The sequence below is a fragment of the Mesoplodon bidens genome, assembly GCF_964165515.1.
Source record: "Mesoplodon bidens genome assembly, chromosome: 4".
Lineage (NCBI taxonomy): Eukaryota > Metazoa > Chordata > Mammalia > Artiodactyla > Ziphiidae > Mesoplodon > Mesoplodon bidens.
The window spans coordinates 116,940,767-116,964,286 of NC_138160.1; the positions used below are offsets into that span (position 1 = coordinate 116,940,767).

General features: G+C 42.2%; 1 protein-coding gene across 2 annotated transcripts in view; it reads right to left on the reverse strand.

The window, feature by feature from the left end:
- SPOCK1 (SPARC (osteonectin), cwcv and kazal like domains proteoglycan 1) overlaps positions 1-23,520 on the reverse strand; it is a 549,178-nt gene that overhangs the window by 340,561 nt on the left and 185,097 nt on the right. The gene's annotated exons all lie outside the window — the stretch shown is intronic.

Genomic DNA, 23,520 nt, shown 5'->3' on the forward strand with positions numbered 1-23,520 from the left:
CCAGGTGGAATCCTTGGCTATTGATTTATACCCTGGCTTTATTTTAAAAGACATACAAATCCTATCACGGTTAAAGTTTTTAGAGTGCGTGGACTGCCTTTTCCCCCTTCACTGCCCGAAGCCCACCTCCTCCCGAGCTCAGCACCAAGCAGGTGCTCCACAAACGAGGCTCCCAGGAGAACCCCAGTCAGTCTCACGTGTTGAATTGGCCTGAGGGAGGCCAGCAGCACTGAAAGCTGTCTGTCCATCAACGTGCACCGGCTCGGTCTCAACACCAGTGAAAATGAGTTGTCCTCGGGAACACTGGGGAAAGTTGCTGTGAGGCACCACATCCAACTATGTGAGAAACCCTGCAGCTTCTCTAAAATCAGAACCCTCCTCTGTCTTCCTTACCCCCGCCAATTCTGTCAGGCCGCGACACTCCTCCGCAGGAGTTTAGCAATGACCGCGCCACTCTGAGAGGAGCAAAGAATCTCACAAGCTAGAGCTGGAACCATGCCCATGAACAGTTGCACCGTCTCAGCTAAAAATCCATCTCTCTCCACTAGGAAGCCTTCCAGGATCCACCCAGACAGAATTCTATGCTGCTCCTCGGGGGCCCCGCCCAATTCAGTTTCCACAGGACTGTAATTCCCTCTGCAACCCATATGTCACCCCCCACAAAGCCAGGAGCTATGATGTGTCTTCAACTCTACACCAAGTAAGGTTTCGGGTACACAGCAGACATTCAACGAACTTTTACTGAATGATTTTGAAGCTGATAATGCTTTTCCCTTGCATTTTGTACACAAGAAAACTGAAGCTGAGGGGGGCTTAGCACTTCACCTGGGATCCCTCTGCTCCACGGAGGAGGGAAAGATGTCCTCCACGCCAGGACACCTGCCACCAGGGCAAACTGGGCGGCCCCCTGCAGCCTTGAAGGCTTGAGGCTCTCAGAACACACCTGTGATATCGGTTTATCTTGTTTCATAATTATTTGCTTCCTCCTTCTAGATGGTATGTATACCCCCTAATACCCGGCATCGGTCTATCTCCTCTCACGGCACCCAGCACCATCAGGGTAGCTAGGCTGGGCTCCCATACAAACTGCTGCCAGAAGGCAATGGCTTACCTGTCCGTCAGCACCTGTCGGACTTTACTGGGCCTTCAAATCCCAGGGGGAGCTGGTTAAAATGCAGATTTTTGATTCACTAGGACTGGGGTGGAGCCCGAGAGTCGGTCTGTATTTCTAATGAGCCCCGGGGGATATGAAGGCGGCTGGAAAGCAGGGCACACTCTGAGAGGTGAGGGTAGCGTCCCTGGAGGCTCAGCTTGAGCTAATCCTCTTCTCTTCAAACAAACAACTTGTTTTGCATTCCTAGGCACTTGGAGCTGTCGCTTCTCTCAGCCCCGTCATGAGAACCACACCCTCCTGATGCTTGCTATTGCGATTCCAAAAAATCAGTGAGTGAAGCTTCAGTCCTCAAAGGCCGGGAGCCCCCGGGCTTACCCCCCTCTCTGCGGGTTCCACGCCCATGGCCAGGACCCAGGGCTCACACAGCTTATTCCTAACAACCCAGCCACGGCCACAGGGGCATGAGCAGATGCTTCTGCTTTCGAATCCCCAGAATTCAGAACTGTAGACGGGGAGCCTCACTGTAACAACTTTTTTCCCCTGCAGGTTTCACCTCTAGCCTCTCTGCCCTCTGCATGTTTCATTCATGCCCAGGACTGCGTCTTAAATTGCAGGAAACCGGAACTCTGCAGATCAATTAGCCTAACTCACAATGTGTCATTTTTCTCATTTTGCAATTGGAATGACATGGTTTCTGTGTTGGGCATGTGCCTGCTGTGTCCCACTAGAAAGCAAATCCACCTGCCTTCAGAGGAGATGCATGTAAGAGCCACAGCCCTCACAGTGCCTTGACACAGAAGACCGGGGACACTTGTGAGGATTACACTTTTCTCCTCGTTGATAAGAGGTTTGAATGGTCACTGGGTCCGGCAACAGGCAGCCCACCTGTCTTCCGAGGGCTCTGGGTACAACCCACCTGCTCCCTCCCTGTGCTGCATGGCTGAGGCAGAGGGGCACCTCCTCAGGCAGAGTTCAGTGCTGATGTCCTACAGGCGGTCCCCAGTCACCAACCTAAAGCCCTTGTCTCCCTCCTCGGCTTCCACTACAGCTAGGTAAATTAAAAGGCTTTGTGAAAAATGTTAAAATCAAAACAGAAAGGGCCTCTATTGCTGGCCCCTCCAGTGAAACTGCTGGAATCCCTCACCTACTCACCCCTCCCGTCTCACAGCCATAGAATGAGGGTAGAGAGAACTCATGGTCTCCGACCTTAAGAGGCTCCAAGAATTCGTCCCTGACCTATACTGCCGCTGCTTTGGTGCAGTGCAGGATACTAGGGAGAACGTGGCCTTCAGCTTATCAGGAATGCATGCGTTCCATAAACGGATGGAGGGTGGTTTTATGAAAGTCAGGTGAGAATGTGTGAAAAATTAGAAGTTTACTGGTATGACTGAACCAACAGCAGATTCAAATTGTCTTTATCTGAAGAGCATCTTCGAAACATCCTGCTTCAGGAAGTGAAGGTCCGGTTCAGCAGGTACCATTCTTCCTGGTGTCTTGCAAACCAACCAGACAAGTCAGCGGGCTAGAGAGAAGTCTGACACCCACAGAAATAAAACATTACTGCAAAGGCTTCCTCCTTCCACCAGTGTGATGCATTAATGACGAAAGAAGGAATTCACCAACCATGACCCGCAAGTGAAACCAAATTACAATAGGCATATTTTCTCTTCTTTTACTCCATCAGATGAAGCCAGCTTCCAAGATCTGAACAGCTATAATTTCCCACCCCACCTCCCCAGCAATTTACATTTTTCTTTCTCTTGGCAGACACTTTATTTTTGAGAGCTGTACCCAGTTCTGTTTTGATAGCTCACCAAAACCTAGGGTAACAAGTACTTTTGATTTGATTATTTGAAAAGTCTCATTAATTTTTCAAGCCACACAACACACACAGGTACAAACATATTTGCCAGACATTTGCAACCAGTGAAGGTTCATAGTCACTTAATGTAACTGCAGACGTGACAAGCACTCGTCCTGTCCCACTGCATTTTCAAAGACCACATAATTATGTAATCTATTCCTCCCTTTGTCTATCATTACATTCCACTGGGGCAATTCGGAAGAGCTGTCCCCCTGCCCTGCTTCCTCCTCAGTAAAGGGCTGCACGGTGCCTGATGCATAGATACTGGGTCTGCATGAGGACGATTTCTGCAGCCATCCATAAACCTAACTCATTGAAATGGCTAGCTGTCGACCTGAGAAGAAAGAAACAGCTGTCTTTAAATTATTTTTTTTAAAAAGTTTGGCTCTATTGTCTCAAATGCAAGCAGAGTTCCTATTTCCATACAGCAAGAGTGAACGACCACCTGCTCATCATGAGGGGCTTTGTCTTCTCAGCTCTCTTCCCCGGGATCACTTCCAAGTGCCTTGAGAAGAGGTAAGAGGGCTCAAGGTGCCTCTCCCTATAACTAGGTTTCTGCTAAGTGATGAACCAGATAATTGTTTACATGGCCAGGTGGATCTGAAGTGGGAAAAGAAAGATTCAGGATGTCACTAAGAAAACCACGCTGAGGAGACCTTCGAGATGGAAGAGGAATAAGACATGGAGATCACCTTCCTCCCCAAAAATACCTCAGAAATACATCTACACGTGGAACAGCTCCTACAAAACACCTACTGAATGCTGGCAGAAGACCTCAGACTTCCCAAAAGGCAAGGAACTCCTCATGTAACTGGCCGTGTGGCTGACAGGGTCTTGGTGCTCCAGCCAGGTGTCAGGCCTGTGCCTCTGAGGTGGGAGAGCCAAATTCAGGACACTGGTCCACCAGAGACCTCCCAGTTCCACATAATATCAAATAGCAAAAGCTCTCCCAGAGGTCTCCGTCTCAACACTAAGACACAGCTCCACTCAATGACCAGCAACCTACAGTGCTGGATACCTGATGCCAAACAACTACCAAGATAGGAACACAACCCCACCCATTAGCAGAGAGGATGCCGAAAATCATAATAAGGTCACAGACACACCAAAACACACCACCAGACACAGTCCTGCCCACCAGAAAGACAAGATCCAGCCTCATCCACCAGAACACAGGCACCAGTCCCCTCCACCAGGAAGCCTACACAACACACTGAACCAATCTAAGCCACTGGGGGCAGAGACCAAAAACAATGGGAACTACAAACCTGCAGCCTGCAAAAAGGAGACCCCAAACACAGTAAGTTAAGCAAAAGGAGAAGACAGAGAAACACACAGCAGTTGAATGAGGAAGGTAAAAACCCACCAGACCAAACAAATGGAGAGGAAATAGGCAGTCTACCTGAAAAAGAATTCAGAGTAATGACAGTAAAGGTGATCCAAAATATTGGAAATAAAATGGAGAAAACACAAGAAACATTTAACAGGGACCTAGAAGAACTAAAGAGCAAACAAACAATGATGAACAATGATAAATGAAATTTAAAAATTCTCTACAAGGAATCAATAGCAGAGTAACTGAGGCAGAAGAATGGATAAGTGACATGGAAGATAAAATAGTGGAAATAACTACTGCAGAGTAGAGTAAAGAAAAAAGAATGAAAAGAATTCAGGACAGTCTCAAAGACCTCTGGGACAATATTAAACACGCCAACATTTGAATTACAGGGGCCCAAGAAGAAGAAAAGAAAAAGAAAGGGACTGAGAAAATATTTGAAGAGATTATAGTTGTAAACTTCCCTAATATGGGAAAGGAAATAGTTAATCAAGTCCAGTAAGCACAGAGAGTCCCATACAGGATAAATCCAAGGAGAAACACACCAAGACACATACTAATCAAACTATCAAAAATTAAATACAAGGAAAAAATATTAAAAGCAGCAAGGGAAAAACAACAAATAACATACAAGGGAATCCCCATAAGGTTAACAGCTGATCTTTCAGCAGAAACTCTAGAAGCCAGAAGGGAGTGGCAGGATACATTTAAAGTGATGAAAGGGAAAGACCTACAAGCAAGATTACTCTACCCAGCAAGGATCTCATTCAGATTCAATGGAGAAATTAAAACCTTTACAGACAAGCAAAAGCTGAGAGAATTCAATACCACCAAAACAGCTTTGAAACAAATGCTAAAGGAACCTGTCTAGGCAGGAAACACAAGAAAACGAAAACACCTACCAAAACAAACCCAAAACAATTAAGACAATGGTAATATGAAAGTACATATCAATAATTACCTTAAATGTAAATGGATTAAATGCTCCAACCAAAAGATACAGACTGGCTGAATGGATACAAAAATAAGATTCATATACATGCTATCTACAAGAGACTCACTTCAGACCTAGGGACACATAGAGACTGAAAGTGAGGGGATGGAAAAAGATATTCCATGCAAATGGAAATCAAAAGAAAGCTGGAGTAGCAATTCTCATATCAGACAAAATAGACATTAAAATAAAGACTATTACAAGAGACAAAGAAGAACACTACATAATGATCAAGGGATCAATCCAAGAAGAAGATATAAGAATTGTAAATATTTATGCACCCAACGTAGGAGCACCTCAATACATAAGGCAAATGCTAACAGCCATAAAAGTGGAAATCGACAGTAACAAAATCATACTAGCGGACATTAACACCCCACTTCCACCAAAAGACAGATCATCCAAAATGAAAATAAATAAGGAAACACAAACTTTAAATGATACATTAAACAAGATGGACTTAATTGATATTTATATGACATTCCCTCCAAAAACAACAGAACACACTTTCTTCTCAAGTGCTCATGGAACATTCTCCAGGATAGCATCATATCTTGGGTCACAAGACAAGCCTTGATAAATTTAAGAAAATTGAAATCGTATCAAGTAGCTTTTCCAACCACAATGCTATGAGACTAGATATCAGTTACAGGAAAAAATCTATAAAAAACACAGACACATGGAGGCTAAACAATACACTATTTAATGACCAAGAGATCACTGAAGAAATCAAAGAGGAAATCAAAAATTACCTAGAAAAAATTGACAGTGAAAACACGACGACCCAAAACCTATGGGACGCAGCAAAAGCAGGTCTAAGAGGGAAGTTTATAGCAATACAATCCTACCTTAAGAAACAAGAAACATCTCAAATAAACAACCTAACCTTACACCTAAAGCAATTAGAGAAAGAAGAACAAAAATCCCCAAAGTTAGCAGAAGGAAAGAAATCATAAAGATCATTCAGAAATAAATGAAAAAGAAATGAGGGAAACAATAGCAAAGATCAATAAAACTAAAAGCTGGTTCTTTGAGAAGATAAAGAAAATTGATTACCCATTAGCCAGACCCATCAAGAAAAGAAGGGAGAAGACTCAAATCAATAGAATTAGAAATGAAAAAGGAGAAGTAACAACTGACACTGCAGAAATACAAAGGATCATAAGAGATTACTACAAGCAACTATATGCCAATAAAATGGAGAACCTGGAAGAAATGGACAAATTCTCTGTAAAGCACAACCCTCCGAGACTGAACGAGGAAGAAACAGAAAATATAAACAGGCCAATAACAAGCACTGAAATTGAGACTGTGATTAAAAATCTTCCAACAAACAAAAGCCCAGGACCAGATGGCTTCACAGGCAAATTCTATCAAACATTTAGACAAGAGCTAACAACTATCCTTCTCAAACTCTTCCAAAATATAGCAGAGGGAGGACACTCCCAAACTCATCTACAAGGCCACCATCACCCTGATATCAAAACCAGACAAAGAAGTCACAAAGAAAGAAAACTACAGGCCAATATCACTGATGAACATAGATACAAAAATCCTCAACAAAATACTAGCAGACAGAATCCAACAGCACATTAAAAGGATCATACACCATGCTCAAGTGGGGTTTATTCCAGGAATGCAAGGATTCTTCAATATACGCAAATCAATCAATGTGATAAACCATATTAACAAATTGAAGGAGAAAAACCATATAATCATCTCAATAGATGCAGAAAAAGCTTTCGACAAAATTCAACACCCATTTATGATAAAAACCCTGCAGAAAGTAGGCATAGAGGGAACTTTCCTCAACATAATAAAGGCCATATATGACAAACCCACAGCCAACATCGTTCTCAGTGGTGAAAAACTGAAACCATTTCCTCTAAGATCAGGAACAAGACAAGGTTTTCCACTCTCACCAGTATTACTCAACATAGTTTTGGAAGTTTCAGCCACAGCAATCAGAGAAGAAAAAGAAATAAAAAGAAACCAAATCAGAAAAGAAGAAGTGAAGCTGTCACTGTTTGCAGATGACATGGTACTATACATACAGAATCCTAAAGATGTTACCAGAAAACCACTAGAGCTAATCAATGAAATTGGTAAGGTAGCAGGATACAAAAGTAATGCACAGAAATCTCTTGCATTCCTATACACTAATGATGAAAAATCTGAAAAGAAATTAAGGAAACACTCCCATTTACCAGTGCAACAAAAAGAATAAAAGCCCTAGGAATAAACCTACCTAAGGAGACAAAAGACCTGTATGCAGAAATCGATAAGACACTGATGAAAGAAATGAAAGATGATACAAACAGATGGAGACATATACCATGTTCTTGGATTGGAAGAATCAATATTGTGAAAATGACTGTACTACCCAAAGCAATAAACAGATTCAGTGCAGTCCTTATCAAACAACCAATGGCATTTTTCACAGAACTAGAACAAAAAAAGTCACAATTTGTATGGAAACACTAAAGACCCCAAATAGCCAAAGCAATACTGAGAAAGAAAAACAGAGCTGGAGGAATCAGGCTCCCTGACTTCAGACTATACTACAAAGCTACAGTAATCAAGACAGTATGGTACTGGAACAATAACAGAAATATAGATCAATGGAAAAGGATAGAAAGCCCAGAGACAGACCTACACACATATGGTCACCTTATCTTTGATAAAGGAGGCAAGAATATACAAGGAGAAGAGACAGCCTCTTCAATAAGTGGTGCTGGGAAAACGTGTAGAAGAATGAAATTAGAACACTCCCTAACACCATACACAAAAATAAACTCAAAATGGATTAAAGACCTAAATGTAAGACCAGACACTACAAAACTCTTAGAGGAAAACACAGGCAGTACACTCTATGATATAAATCACAGCAAGATCCTTTTTGACTCACTTCCTAAGTAATGGAAATAAAAACAAAAATAAACAAATGAGACATTATGAAACTTAAAAACTTTTGCACAGCAAAGGAAAATATAAACAAGACAAAAAAGGACAACCCTCAGAATGGGAGAAAATATTTGCAAACGAATCAACTGACAAGGGATTAATCTCCAAAATTTACAAGCAGCTCATGCAGCTCAATATCAAAAAAAGAAACAACCCAATCCAAAAATGGGCAGAAGATCTAGACATTTCTCCAAAGAAGATAACAGATTGTCAACAACCACATGAAAGGATGCTCAACATCACTAATCATTAGAGAAATGCACATCAAAACTACAATGAGGTATCACCTCACACCAGTCAGAATGGCCATCATTAAAAAAATCTACAAACTATAAATGCTGGAGAGGGTGTGGAGATGGAACCCTCTTGCACTGTTGGTGGGAATGTAAGTTGATACAGCCACTACGGAGAACAGTATGGAGGTTCCTTAAAAAACTAAAAATAGAACTACCATACGACCCAGCAATCCCACTACTGAGCATATACCCTGAGAAAACCATAATTCAAAAAGAGTCACGTACCACAATGTTCACTGCAGCTCTGTTTACAGTAGCCAGGACATGGAAGCAACCTAAGTGTCCACTGACAGATGAATGGATAAAGAAGATGTGGCACATATATACAATGATGGAATATTACTCAGCCATAAAAAAATGAAATTGAATTATTTGTTTTGAGGTGGATGGACCTAGAGTCTTTCATACAGAGTGAAGTAAGTCAGAAAGAGAAAAATAAATACCATATGCTAACACACACACATATATATATATATATATATATATATGGAATCTAAAACAACAATGGTTCTGTATAACCTAAGGGCAGGACAGGAATAAAGACACAGACATAGAGAATGGACTTGAGGACACGGGGAGGGGGAAGGGTAAGCTGTGACGAAGTGAGAGAGTGGCATGGACATATATACACTACCAAATGTAAAACAGATAGCTAGTGGGAAGCAACCACATAGCACAGGGAGATCAGCTCGGTGCTTTGTGACCACCTAGAGGAGTGGGATAGGGAAGGTGGTAGGGATACACCAGAGGGAGGAGATATGGGGATATATGTATATATATAGCTGATTCACTTTGTTATACATCCGAAACTAACACACCATTGTAAAGCAATTATACTCCAATAAAGATGTTTAAAAAAATGAATTTTAAGAAAATTATGGAAAGCATCCATATAAATAAAACAGCAACCCATGAACCACTGGATATCTAAAAATAATAATAATAATACAAAATAAATAAAATTGAGTCCTATAGAAAAAAAAAAAAAGAAAAGAAGCCTCTGGCTTCCCTGGTGGCACAGTGGTTAAGAATCTGCCTGCCAATGTAAGGGACATGGGTTCGATACCTGGTCCAGGAAGATCCCACATGCCACAGAGCAACTAATCCTATGCACCACAACTACTGAGCCTGTATTCTAGAGCCTGCGAGCCACAATTACTGAAGCCCACCTGCCTAGAGCCTGTGTTCCACAACAAAAGAAGCCACCGCAATGAGAAGCCCGTGCACCGTAAGGAAGAGTAGCCCCCTGCTCACCAGAACCAGAGAAAGCCTGCACTCAGCAACGAAGACCCAACTGAGCCAAAAATAAATAGATAAAATAAAATAATTTTTAAAAAAAGAAGAGAGAAAACCACCCTCTGACGAAAAGGGAAAACAAAGCTGAAACAAGTATTGCCTATCTGTGAATATTCCCTCTATTATACACAGGGTACACAGGGGGAAAGCTGGGACTCTGAAAACCAGAGCATGCATGGAAAAGCACAGAGAAGGCCCATTTTAGACATTTCACCCAGTCAAAATAAAATTTCTTCCTAACTCCAAGACATGCCGCTGAAGGCAGAGACACTCAGTGATGTGGATCTGCTGACCGATTCACCTGCTTCTCTGCAGGAAATAAAACTTCATTCGTTTACAGACTTGCTCAGTCACTGAGGAGGGTTCGTGAACACCATTTTACCTAGGGCAAACAAGTCACATTTTTGTCCCTAAAATATGCCAACGGATGTAGTTGTAAGCTAAGAAATGTAATCAGTCACTTTCTCCACCTCAGCAGTTCCAGTTTGTTGAATCTCTGCCTCAGAGAAAAGAGGAGATGCACCCAAATTCCAAGGCTGTATATCATGAAGGCTATGAAGCCTACCTGAGACATCATGAGAACTACCCAGCTGAATTTTAAGCTGCTTCTCCCCAGAGAACTGAGGACTCATGGATTCCCAGATAAACTATATTTGGAGGAAAATCTGTGAGTAAAAATCCAAAGAGAGTTCAATGATTCAGCTCTCCTTTGGTCTTTAATTGATTTACAAGCAACACTCTGTGCCTAGTGTTGGATGAAATACCTATTAATTTAAAGCCATTTATTACCACTTTCTTTCAGCCAGCACATTTTCCCAATATGTTTATTGCTCATTATAAGTAACAGATTGACATCCCTTGAAGAGAAAGTCTTTTTAATACTTGTAAAATGGTTTCTTGGAAGGCATCAATTATAAAACTAGCTATGACACCACTTGAGTAATGCTGCATTACAATTTTAGGAAATCCCATAAAACAATACTTTGTGTTCAAGTGACATCAGCAAAGATGGCAAAACAGAAAGCCCCAGACTTCATTCCCCTGCAGAAAATCCAAGTGAAGAACAACATATGGTCCAAAAACCCTTTATAAGAACTCCATAAATCAATCAGAAAGTCGTCATAGCCTAGGCAAGCTCAAAGCCAGAAACAAATGCATTAAAGGAGGTAATAAAAATCATTTCTTTGCAACCATGTCAGCCTCTCCCTCAACTCGGCAATGCTCATGATTGGGAGGAAAAGCCCTACTTGTAGCTTTTCCCTTGGAAGGGAGAGAGAACAGTGGAACGTACATCAGTGCACTGGCTTTTAGGGGGCTGCCCAAGAGAGTAGTTTCTGTCTTGCCCAACTCAGAGCACTCATGAGGAACAGCATACCTTGGATGCCTGGGGGCAGCAGAGAACAAAAAAGAGTTCAGCAGCTTATGGCAACACCAGAGAACTTGTAATACTGCAGAAAGAAATGGACACAGCTCGCTGCAACTGGGAGAAAGTGCCCAGCTGTGGCTCCTCCCTTGGGAGAAGAAAAGAACACTGAAACGTGCATCAAACATGCTAGCTTTTTGGAGAGCTGCCCAAGGGACGGGTTTCTGTCTCACATGACTCAGAGCACTGACAGAAATGGCATACTTTGGGTACCTGGGAGCCACAGAGAACAAAACAGAGCTCAGTGGCTTGTGGCAGTGCCAGAGAACTTGCAGTGCCATGGACAGACACCAGAGGGATCAAGAGACAAGAAACTCCTGAAAAAGAAACTGGTAAACCTCTCTAACTGGGAAATCACATGCACAAGCCCAGCGAGTGCACAAGCCCAGAGATTACACATCCCCAGAAAATATTTGAGAGCCTCCCCAAATCTCTAGCCTGGCTGACTGATGAAGTTCTTTCCCTGAATGAAGCAAATCTGTAAAGACTGAAAGAAATGACTTTTTTTTCAAATGCACACATCCCAACACAAAGTTACAAGTCTCATGAAGAAACAAAGAAACATGGTGCAATCAAAGGAACAAAATAAATCTCCAGAAACCAACCCTCAAAAAACAGAGATATATGAATTACCTAACAAGGAATTCAATATAACCATAATAAAGATGCTCAACAAGCTCAGGAAAATTATTCATGAACAAAATGAGAATATCAATGAAGAGACAGAGAATTTAAGAAAAACCAAGTCAAAATTCTGCAGCTGAAGGACACAATAAATGAATTGAAAAAGTCACTAGAAGAGTTCAAGAACAGACCTGATCAAGCAGAAGAAAAATCCGAGAACTTAAAGAGAGGTCATTTGAAATCATCCAGTTAGAGGAACAAATTAAAACAAAAAAAATTTTTTTTGAAAAAGAGCGAAGAAAGCCTGAAGGAGTTATGGGACACCAAGAAGAAGATTAATATACACATTATAGGACTCCCAAAATAAAAGAGAAAAAGCAGAAAGCTTATTTGAAGAAACAATGCCTGAAAACTTCCCAAAAGGGGAAGAAAATGGACATGCACATGCAAGAAGTCCAACAGATCCCAGAAAGACATATCCAAAGGAATCCACAATGAGACACATTATAATAAAATTGTCAAAAGTCAAAGAAGTAAGTTTGAAAGCATCAAGAGAAAAGTGGCTCATGGTGTACAGAGGAACTCCTGAGAGACTATCAGTGGATTTCTCAGTAGAAAACTTGCAGGCCGGAAGGCAGTTGGATGACATATTTCAGAAACTGAAAGAATAAAACTGCCAATACTGTAACAACCAATAATGTAACAAGCAAAACTGTCCTTCAAAAATGAAGGAGAAATAAAGACTTTCTGAGACAAACAAAAGTTAAGGGAGTTTATCACCAGTAGACCTGTGTTACAACAAATGATAAAGGGAGTCCTTTGAGTTAAAATGAAAGGATGCTACACAGCAACAAGAAAGCATATCAAAGTATAAAGCTCACCAGCAAGAGTAAATATATACACAAATACAGAATACTATAATACTGTAATGGTGCATAAATCATCTTTAGTTCTGGTATAGGAGTTAGAAGACAATAGAACAAAAATAACTAAAAATTAATTAGTGGATGCACCATATAAAAAGATATAGGGCTTCCCTGGTGGCGCAGTGGTTGAGAGCCCGCCTGCCCATGCAGGGGACACGGGTTCGTGCCCCAGTCCGGGAAGATCCCACATGCCGCGGAGCAGCTGGGCCCGTGAGCCATGGCCGTTGAGCCTGCGCGTCCAGAGCCTGTGCTCTGCAACGGGAGAGGCCACAACAGCGTGAGGCCCACATACCACAAAAAAAAAAAAAAAAAAAAAAAAAAAGATATAATTTGTAACATCAATAATACAAAGTGCATGACGGGAGAAGTAAAAGAGTAGAGTTTCTGTATGTAATGGAAGTTATCAGCTCAAAATAGATTGTTATAGGGCTTCCCTGGTGGCACAGTGGTTGAGAGTCTGCCTGCCAGTGCAGGTGACACGGGTTCGAGCCCTGGTCTGGGAAGATCCCACATGCTGTGGAGCAACTGGGCCCGTGAGCCACAGCTACTGAGCCTGCGCATCTGGAGCCTGTGCTCCGCAACAAGAGAGGCCGAGAGAGTGAGAGGCCCGCGCACCGCGATGAGAAGTGGCCCCCGCTTGCCGCAACTGGAGAAAGCCCTCCCACAGAAACGAAGACCCAACACAGCCAAAAATAAATAAATAAATTTAAAAAAATAGATTGTTATAATTATGTTTTATTTAAGTCTCATGATAATCACAAAGAGATTATCTGAGAAGGGAATCAAAGCATATCACTACCAAAAAAGAAAAGAAAAGGAAAGATAATACAGCGAGAGAGGAAAATAGGGATGAAAAGGCTAAAAGAAAGAAATAAAACATTTTTTAAAAACAATTTTTTTAACGACAATATTAAGCCCTCCCCTCTGAGTAATTATTCCCTGATCAACAGACAGAGTCTTTAAATGGATTTTTTTTTTAATCCAACAACATGCTGTCTAAAAGAGACTCACTCAAGATTTAAGGACACACATAGGCTGAAGGTGAAAGGACGGAAAAAGATATTCTATGCAAATAGCAACCAAAAGGGAGCAGGGATGATCATAATTATATCACACAAAATAGACATTAAGATAAAAGCTGTCACAAGAGACAAAGAAGGACATTATATGATGATTAAAAAGGTCAATTCACCAGGAAGATATAACAGTTACAAATATACAGTTGACCCTTGAACAACATGGATTTGAACCACATGAGTCCACTTATACAGAGATTTTTTTTTCAATAAACATACAGCAGGCCCTCCTTGTTTGCATCCATGGATTCAACCAACCCAATATTGAAATTTCTGTCCACAGCTGGTTGAATCTACAGATGTGAAACCTGTGGATATGAAGGGCAGACTGTATTCATTGTGCTATGTCACCTTATATAAGGGACTTGAGCATCCATCAATTTTGGAATAAGCAGGAGCTCTTGGATACTGAGGGATGATTTTATATGCATCCAACAACAGAGCAATCAAATATATGAAGCAAACATTGACAGAATTGAAGGAAAAAGTAGCAACACGGTAATAGGAAGAGATCTCAATACTCCACTTTAAATAATGGATAAGTCATCCAGAATGAAGATCAATAAGGGAGTGGAAGAACTGAAAAACACTACAGACCAAATGAACATAACAGATCTATACAGAACATCCTACCCAACAAGAACAGAATACACATTCTTCTCAAGGGTACATGAATTATTCTCAAGGACAGATCACATGTTAGGGCATAAAACAAGTCAACAAATTTAAGAAGTTTGAAATCATATCAAGTGTCTTTTTTGATCACAACGGAGTTAAACGAGAAGTCAAGAGTAGAAAGAAAATGGAAAATATTTTAATATGTGGAAACTAAGCAACACAAACAATGGGTCAAAGAAATCAAAAGGGAAATCAGAAAACACCTTAAGACCCAAAAATACATACCAAAACTTATGGGATATGGCAAAAGTAATACTAAGAGCAAAGTTTACAGCAGCAAATGCCTGCATTTAAAAAGAAGAAAGAGCTCAAATAAACAACTGAACATTATACCACAGGGAACTAGGAAAAAAACTAAGCTCAAAGTTAGCGGAAGGAAATAAGCATTAAAGCAGAAATAAAATAGAGAAGAGGAAAACAATTGAAAAAAATCAATGAAACTAAGAGTTGTTTTTTTGAAAAGATAAACAACCTTGACGAGCCTTTAGCTAGACTTAAAAAAAAGACTCAGTTACTAACATCAGAAATAAAAATGGGGGAACATTACCACTAATTTTATAGAAACAAAAAGGATTATAAGAGAGTGCTGTGACCAGTTACAAGCCAACGAGTTGGATAACTTAGATGAAATAGAAAAATTCTTAGAAACACACAACCTAGCAAGATTGAGTCATGAAGAAACAGGAAATCTGAACAGACCTATAATGAACAGGAAGATTGAATCAGTAATCAAAAACCTACCCAAAAAGAAAACCTCAGAACCAGATGGTTTCACTAGAGAATGCTAAACATTTAAAGAAGAATTAACACCAATCCTTCTCAAACTCTTCCAAAATACTGAACAGGAACACTTCCAAACTTATTTAATGAGGCCAGCATTATCCTGATACCAATGTCACACAAAGACAATACAAGAAAATAAAACTATAGGCCAATATTCCTGATGAATATAGATGCAATAATTCTAAACAAAATACTAGCAACCTGAATTTAACAGCACATTAAAAGGACCATACACCAAGTGACATTTATCCCTCAGATGCAAGAATGGTTCAGCAAATGAAAACCAATCAATGTGACTGACAGAATGAAGGATAAAAATCACATGACCATCTCTACTGAGGTGAACCTTAAGGACATTATGCTAAGTGAGATAAGCTAGTCACAGAAGGACAGACACTGCTTTATTCCACTTATCAGGTATCTAAAGTAGTCAAATCTTAGAAGCATGAATTAGCACAGTTGCCAGGGATTGGGGGAAGGGATAAATTGGAGCTGCTGTTCAATGTTCATGCAAGATGAAAAAGTTCTAGAGCTCAGCTGTACAACAATGTGCATACCAGTAATACTGTACTGTATACTAAAAATCTGTAGAAGGTAGATTTCAAGTTATATACTTTCAGCACAATAAAAAATAAAATAATACTTCCTGTCCAAGCCTAAAGTCTCAGAGGAATCCAAACCCCACACCATCTCACAAGCAGTTTTCTCCATCCTAAATTTAGCTTCTAAAGGAACAACAGCAATGCACCACCATCACTAAGCCATGCAGGAAAGTCTGATGGCTCAATCCCCAAAGCAGAATGAGGGGTCAGCACTCGTCCTGGAAGATAAAACATTTACCAATCCACTTACAGACCTCCCGTTTGATATATATGTATGTAAACACAAAAAAGTATGCTTGGAAATAGAGGTGACAAACTGATAACAGTGCTGACATTCTGCGGGGGGAGGGGGAGAAGGTGGGGACAACTGAGACAAGAGATGGTCAGGATACTTTAGCCTTGTGAGTAGTAAGAGAATCTTTTAAAAGAAAAATGGTAATGACTTAATTGTGTAATTTAAAACAATGAAAGTAAAATTTCTTGATTACAAACACTATTTACCGATCAGTTGTGGTATTATCTCTTAATATATGTCATTGATACATAAAAACATCTAAGCCCTCTCTTACATGACATCCCTTTTCAAGACACGGAAATTTCACCTTTCTGTCAGTGACAATCCACACTGTTTCTGGCCACTGAGTTCACTGTCCTTGTTCCTTGAGACCAAGACAAAGTATCCCATCCACGCTTTATCAAGGGAGCCAGACCTCATGTACAGACACTTCTTCTCAGCACCCCTGTCTTTGTTCAAACTAACCGCACATATGCAGTTCCCAAGAACAAACAGCCCAGTTTTATGGAATGTTTGTCCAAACAGAACTCGAAGGCAATAACTTGTGATTATATTATTCAACAATTACTTATCAAGTACCCACTTTGTGCCAGACACTTCACTGCTCTCAGTGCTGGATACACAGCACTGAGAACAAATCAAAAGACCCTGCCTTCTTGGAATTCACCTTTGTGAGTGGTGTGGAGATGGGCACACCAACTCACACATGTTGTGTAACAATGTCACAGAGAGTTAAAGAGCTATGGAGAAAACAAGGAGGAGTAAATAATCTACAGAGGGACTTCCCTGGTGGCACAGTGGTTAAGAATCTGCCTGCCAGTGCAGGGGACACAGGTTCGTGCTCTGGTTCGGGAAGATCTCACATGCCACAGGGCAACAAAGCCCATGTACCACAACTACTGAGCCTGCGCTCTACAGCCCTCGAGCCACAACTACTGAGCCCATGTGCCACAACTACTGAAGCCCACGTGCCACAACTACTGAGCCCATGTGCCACAACTACTGAAGCCCACGTGCCACAACTACTGAAGCCCATGCGCCTAGAGCCCGTGCTCTGCAACAACAGAAGCCACCACGATGAGAAGCCCGCACACTGCAGTGAAGAGCAGCCCCAACTCACCGCAACCAGAGAAAGCCCACGCGCAGCAACAAAGACCCAAATGCAGCCACAAATAAATAAATAAATAAAATTTTAAAAATAATAATAATAACCTATAGAGTGATGAGTGGTGCTAGTCTACATGGGATAGTTAGGTACCACCTCTCTGAGAAAGTCATGCCAGAGCCAAGCCCTGAAATAAACAGTGAGCCAGCTATGCAAACAACGGTGAGTAAAGCACTGCAGAGAGAGGAAAGAGCAAGTGCTAAGGCCCTGGGGCCTTTTACTTTGATTGGTATCAACAAGTTGACCTCTAAAAGGGCTTCACCAGCTCACACTCACCAGCAGCATCCAGGAGTGCTTCTTTCCTTACACTTTCACGAGCAACTCATTTAACTTTTTTTTTTTTAATTTTCTATAGAAAACAATGACCACTGTGTTTTCTTTAAGAGCTTCGGCTAGATGGACTCAAAGGAATGGATGATGGGAGCAGAGGACAGGAAAGGAAGGCAGCTTCCATCTGGTGCTTCCCATACCATGCACTTTGCTCCTTACTTTACAGGTGTTTCAATTCATCCTCACATCAACCATTCAAGAGAGAAGCATAGGTACCTTCTTTTGCATGCAAAAGAGCTGAGGCCTAGAGACTTTGGGAAATCAGCCCAAGGGCACTCAACTCTTAGGACAAAAGTGGAATTAACCTCCAGTAAGCCTGACTCCAGAGCCTGGACTCTTTCTGTGACACTGGGCTTCCCAGCCAGAGGTACAGAAGCGCGCTAGGCAATGCCATACAAGGGACACAGGGACCTACTCAAAGCTCCCACCTGAGTGGAGCTCATTATCCTGGGTAATTTCTTGCATATGCATTTGATTTTCCTTTCACTGGATTTTTTCAACAGTTGAAGCCAGTATTTCCCAATGCACCAGGAATTTATCCACAGCTGAAGTAAGTTACCGTCAGGAAGATGTGGATATGAATAATTAAGCCCCTATTAAACATGCACACATCTTGTAATAAATCTCAAATTAGATAGAATGTGCCAAGGTCTTGTTAAACCTGCCAACATATATTCTTAAATAAGGTGGGAATATAATTTGGAGCTTATCAGGAGACTCAACCTTTTGCAAAAGATGCTCTTTGACTGCTCAGAATTTTAATCCAGACATTACCTGAATTCGCATTGTCTATCATTCCATTGTGTTTATGCCCATTGTAAGAATCAACCAAGTAATTTATCTTGGGACATCCTCAAACAGAGGGCATCTCAATACATATTACATTAAACCTCATTATTTGGGATGAGACGCTGTCTAAAAAGGCCTCACTCTAAATACACTTCACCTAAATTCTGAAAAGTAATCATTTGCGTTCATCACTGACTTAAATAGAACCTTTCTAAGAGCCCAAGCATTGTGTTTTCTGTTGCAGGAGGGGTGGAGCACTATGGCTAAGGGCACTAAACCTTGAGTTGTACTGAGTCCCTGCTGCAGCTCCACCACTTCCCAGTAGTAAAATGAGGACAGGGTGGTTTTAAAGAATCCATGAGTAAATCACCTAATGCGCTGCCTGCCCTATAGTAAGTGCTTAGTAAGTGTCAGCTGCACTTATTATGGTTTGGTGCACCCCAATAATGCAGACTGATATTAGTCAAAACAGGTAACTAGCAGTTTTTAGTAACTTTATTTTTCTGATATAAAAATAATAGTTTATTTTCATAATCTTAACCTACAAGAATAATTTTAAAAATAAGTCTTAAATATAACATAATGGAGTCTTAAATATCCCTATGACACTGGCAAAAGCCAACACAGCTACATTCATTTTGCCATCAGGAAAATTAAGATACTAGTGGTTGAGAAACTGGTTCTTAACATCCCAGAGAAAAGGAAGGAGACACAGAGGAAGACGCCCAGCCTTCCACAACTCTCTGTACGGTGCCTCGGGGCTTCCTAACCCCATAGGCCAGTACATTCTTTATATATAACCCTTTATTTTACATTCAAGCTGTGTAACCTTGGGCAAAGCAAATAACCGATCTGTGCCTCAAAGTTCCCATCTGTAAAGTGGGGAATAATAAAAATACACCATTGCCAGAGTTGCTGTGAAGAAAATGAACTAGTATATCAGCGTAGATAAGTCCTGCCACCCACATGTAGTGTTGGCCAGCTTGATGAACCGTGGGGAAGGTACATCCCCCTGCCTTTTCTGGAGTGAGTCTTTATAACTCGGGAAATAATCCAGATTCTCAAGCTAAAGAAACAGGAGGAAAATGTCTTGGCAAGAAAAAAAGAACATGAATGTATGATTCTAGCAGCAACCCCTCAGATCCTGAAAGATCACACCTTGGATTTAACTGTCCACTATCCATGCCCACCTGTGACACCATTTCAGGTGAAAACAGCAGCAGCTCATCGTAGCCTTTTGTGCTGCCTGACATCCAACTGATCGCTGAACTACTCTTTCCTGGTAACTGGGGAACCAATTATGAAACATGATTGGACGGATCAGTGAATATGTGCCAGGAACCCTCTTGAAGGACAAACTTGTGATTTTACAGAATCTGTAAATACTACCCAGCTGGATGGCAAATGTGCTGGAGTTCCTAGGTCAGGGACCTCGATCCCTAGGCCACGTCCCCTGATTTGTCTCCAACGCGCCCCCCCATCCTCCTCTGCCCTCTGGAGAGAGGGAGAGCAGCATGAGGACGGGCCTGGGAACAGTGACCGTTGGCCAAGGCCATCCAAAGGGTGACTTACCTCCTCCCAAAAGAAATAAATCTCTTGTTAAAATGACAAAAGAGAGCTTCCCTGGTGGCGCAGTGGTTAAGAATCCGCCTGCCAATGCAGGGGACATGGGTTCAAGCCCTGGTCTGGGAAGATCCCACATGTCGTGAAGCAACTAAGCCCGTGCACCACAACTCCTGAGCCTGCACTCTAGAGCCCGTGCACCACAACTACTGAGCCCACATGCCACAACTACTGAAGCCCGTGTGCCTAGAGCCCCTGCTCCGCAACAAGAGAAGCCACCACAATGAGAAGCCCGCGCACCACAACGAAGAGTAGCCCCCGCTCACCGCAACTAGAGAAAGCCCATGCGCAGCAACGAAGACCCAATGCAGCCAAAAAAAAAAAAAAAAAAAAAATTTAATGACAAAAGAAAGATTCCGGAATAGAAAAAATAATCCACGTGGTTTGCAGGGAAGAGAGCAGATCAGATACTAAGACCTGAACCTAGTTCCCGAGCAGACAGGCCAAAAGGGAGTCCTGGCAGAGAAAGCATTTAACACAGTACCAGGCACACAGTGTTCACTTTATAAACAGTGACCCTCCTCCTCAGCGCAGAAGACAGCTACAACAACAGCCAGCATGCCACAGGCCAAGGCGTGATGCTAAGTGCTTTCATGCCTTGTTTATTCACTCCTCAGAACAGCACTGAAGAGCAGGTGCTATTATCATTTACACATTCCAGCTGAGATAACTGAAGCTTAGAGAGGCCAGGAGACTTGCTGGATCACATAATTAGTTCATGGCAGAGTTACAGCACCAAGCCAAGCCTTCTGCAACACTCCCTCTAAACTGTATCGTCTCCATAGACCACGTGATTTTTGAACAATAGTTTTGCTATGTCAAAGTCTTTGGGGACTTGGAAATGATATATGAAGTCATAAATGGCCCCTCTCAACTGGCAGGCTTCCCCCATGCCAGACTCTGGAAGCTGTGATGGTTAACTTTGTGTGTCAACTTGACTGGGCCATGGAGTACCCAGATATTTGACCCAACATTATTCTGGGTGTGTCTGTGAGGGTGTTTCGGGATGAAAGGAACCTCTGAATCAGTAGACCGAGTAAAGCAGATTGCCCTCCCTAACGCGGGTGGGCTCCATCTAAGCAACTGAAGATCTGAATAGAACAAAAGGCTGAGTTCTCTAAGACGAAATTCCTTCTGCCTAATTGAGCTGGGCCTCTGGGCTCTTCTTGCCTTAGTACCTAAATGGAAAAACTGATTCTCCTCGGAGCTCAAGCCTGACAGCTTTTGGACTGGAACTTACACCACTGGTTCTCCTGGTTCTCAGGCCCTTCAGACCCAGACCCGACCTACACCATCTGCTCTCCTGGGTCTCCAGCTTGCCGACTGCAGATCTTGGGACTTCTCAGCCTCCATAACTGCAGAAGCCAATTTCCGTTTTATTTATTCTTATATTTATATTTACTCCCCTGGCCCTCAAACTAGGCTCAGTGGGAATTCATCTGGCATCAGCCTAGTCAGATCAGCTATTACTGCATGTTGCATGGATTTATCTATCTCCATACTGTTGGTCCCCTTTCTCTGGAGAATCCTGGATAATAACAGACGCCAAGTATCACCTAAGGCTCCACTTTGTTAACAGTGGAGGCTTCTTATGGGCTGTTTACACATTAAGCATCCAACAGCCCAGTTTTAAAATTGGACCTTAAGTAAATGTCCAACCGGTAGAAATGCTGTTTTGAAAATAAAATGGGAAGTGATTTGAAGAGGGAGAGGAAGGGGGATACAAGAGAGTTGTGCTCCTGTGGCCCTACTCAGTACCTTTCCACATCACTGTTGTTTCATCAGCTCCTCTAACACAGCACATCCCTTTGAGCACAAACACTACCCCACAGAGCAGGCTTGAGAAGCATATCACCCACAGCTCTCCTCATCTTACTGAGTCTACCAAAGGGTCTGGAAGAGCCTGGACAAGTCATGGTTGGGTCAGAACCTCTTCTGCAGTTCCTGTCTCTCTTCCAGGTACGAGACAGACTCCCCTGGCCCTCCAGCTAGGCTCATTGGGGATTCATCTGTCATGGGGCTGGAGTCAGATCAGCCATTATTGCATATTGCACAGAAAACAGACCTGGGACCCCACCTCTGCCCTGCTAGGCCTCCCGCCAGGGCTCTGCTTCTGAAAATTAGCTCCTTCATCATGACAAGCTGCCCAAAGCTCAGAAGTTAAGAGCTGACCTATGGGCCCAATTCACAACATTTATGTTCCTGCCACTTCCGTGCCTTCTATCTCTGCTCAGTACCTCTGGCTGGCTGAATCAGAGGTCCCCAGATATTGTGGCCATGGAAATTTTAACGGCAATTCCCAATCGTGGGCAACTTTTAGGGTGAGGGCTATGCATCTACAATGCTCCCAACATTTCCCAGCTCCTTCCACCAAATTCAACCAAAATGCAAACTGACACTACCTCCATAGTTATATTAGGATAAAGCCAGCTGAACTCACTTTTTAAATACAACAGCAGTTATTTTAAAGCCACCTATCTCTCACATCTCAAGACATGAACCTGCTCTAAATCTATCATCAGATGCATTATGAAAAATCACATGGAAAGCTAGAAGCAGAAATTTTTAAATGGATGTAATTGCAGGGTTGGTACTTGGTTATGCAGCCTGTTTTAAGTTCTCGATAGTAAAAATATTCATCCATGCAACGCTTCGATGAATACATGTTGAGGACTGACTACGTGCCAGTTACAGGCCGTGGAGACACAGAGATGGACAGGGGAGGTCTGCAAGAGTCCCCATCCACTCATGGACTCTGCCAAACCCCCTCCATTTGCCAAGAAAGGGTTCTGGGAACCTGGGCAGAGACCTGCCCAGCCCAATATTCATCCTGATAACTTTAGAGCTTTTATCTAAGGGAGTCACATGCCAAGCATAACGCAGCCATACGTAATTGTCATCATTCTGTTTACTGAGCACCTGAGTCGGGCACTGTGATAAGTATGCACTATGCACATTATACCCTTTAATCCACCTGACATCTCTGCAAGGTAGGTATGAGCACTACTAGCTTACAGCTGAGGGCCAGAGAGGTTAAATGACTTGCCCAAAGTCATGGAGCCAGCAAACGGTGGTGGAGCTAGGATTCAAACTCCTTACCTGTCTGCTGGTAAAGCTCTAGTCTTCCTCGGCAACCGCTATGACTCCCAAGGGGTTCAAAAGAGGCCTGCTTCTCACTCAGCCATACGATCACCTTCACACCACTTCGCCCCTGAGGCTAAGGGACCGTTGACTCTTCTGAGAACAGCTATGTGAGTGGCGGGTCTGTAGCAGCAGGCCCCAGACGTGTTGCTTCCCCTTCCTTGAGTCAGCCTTCTCATCTATCAAATGAGCAAGTGGAAT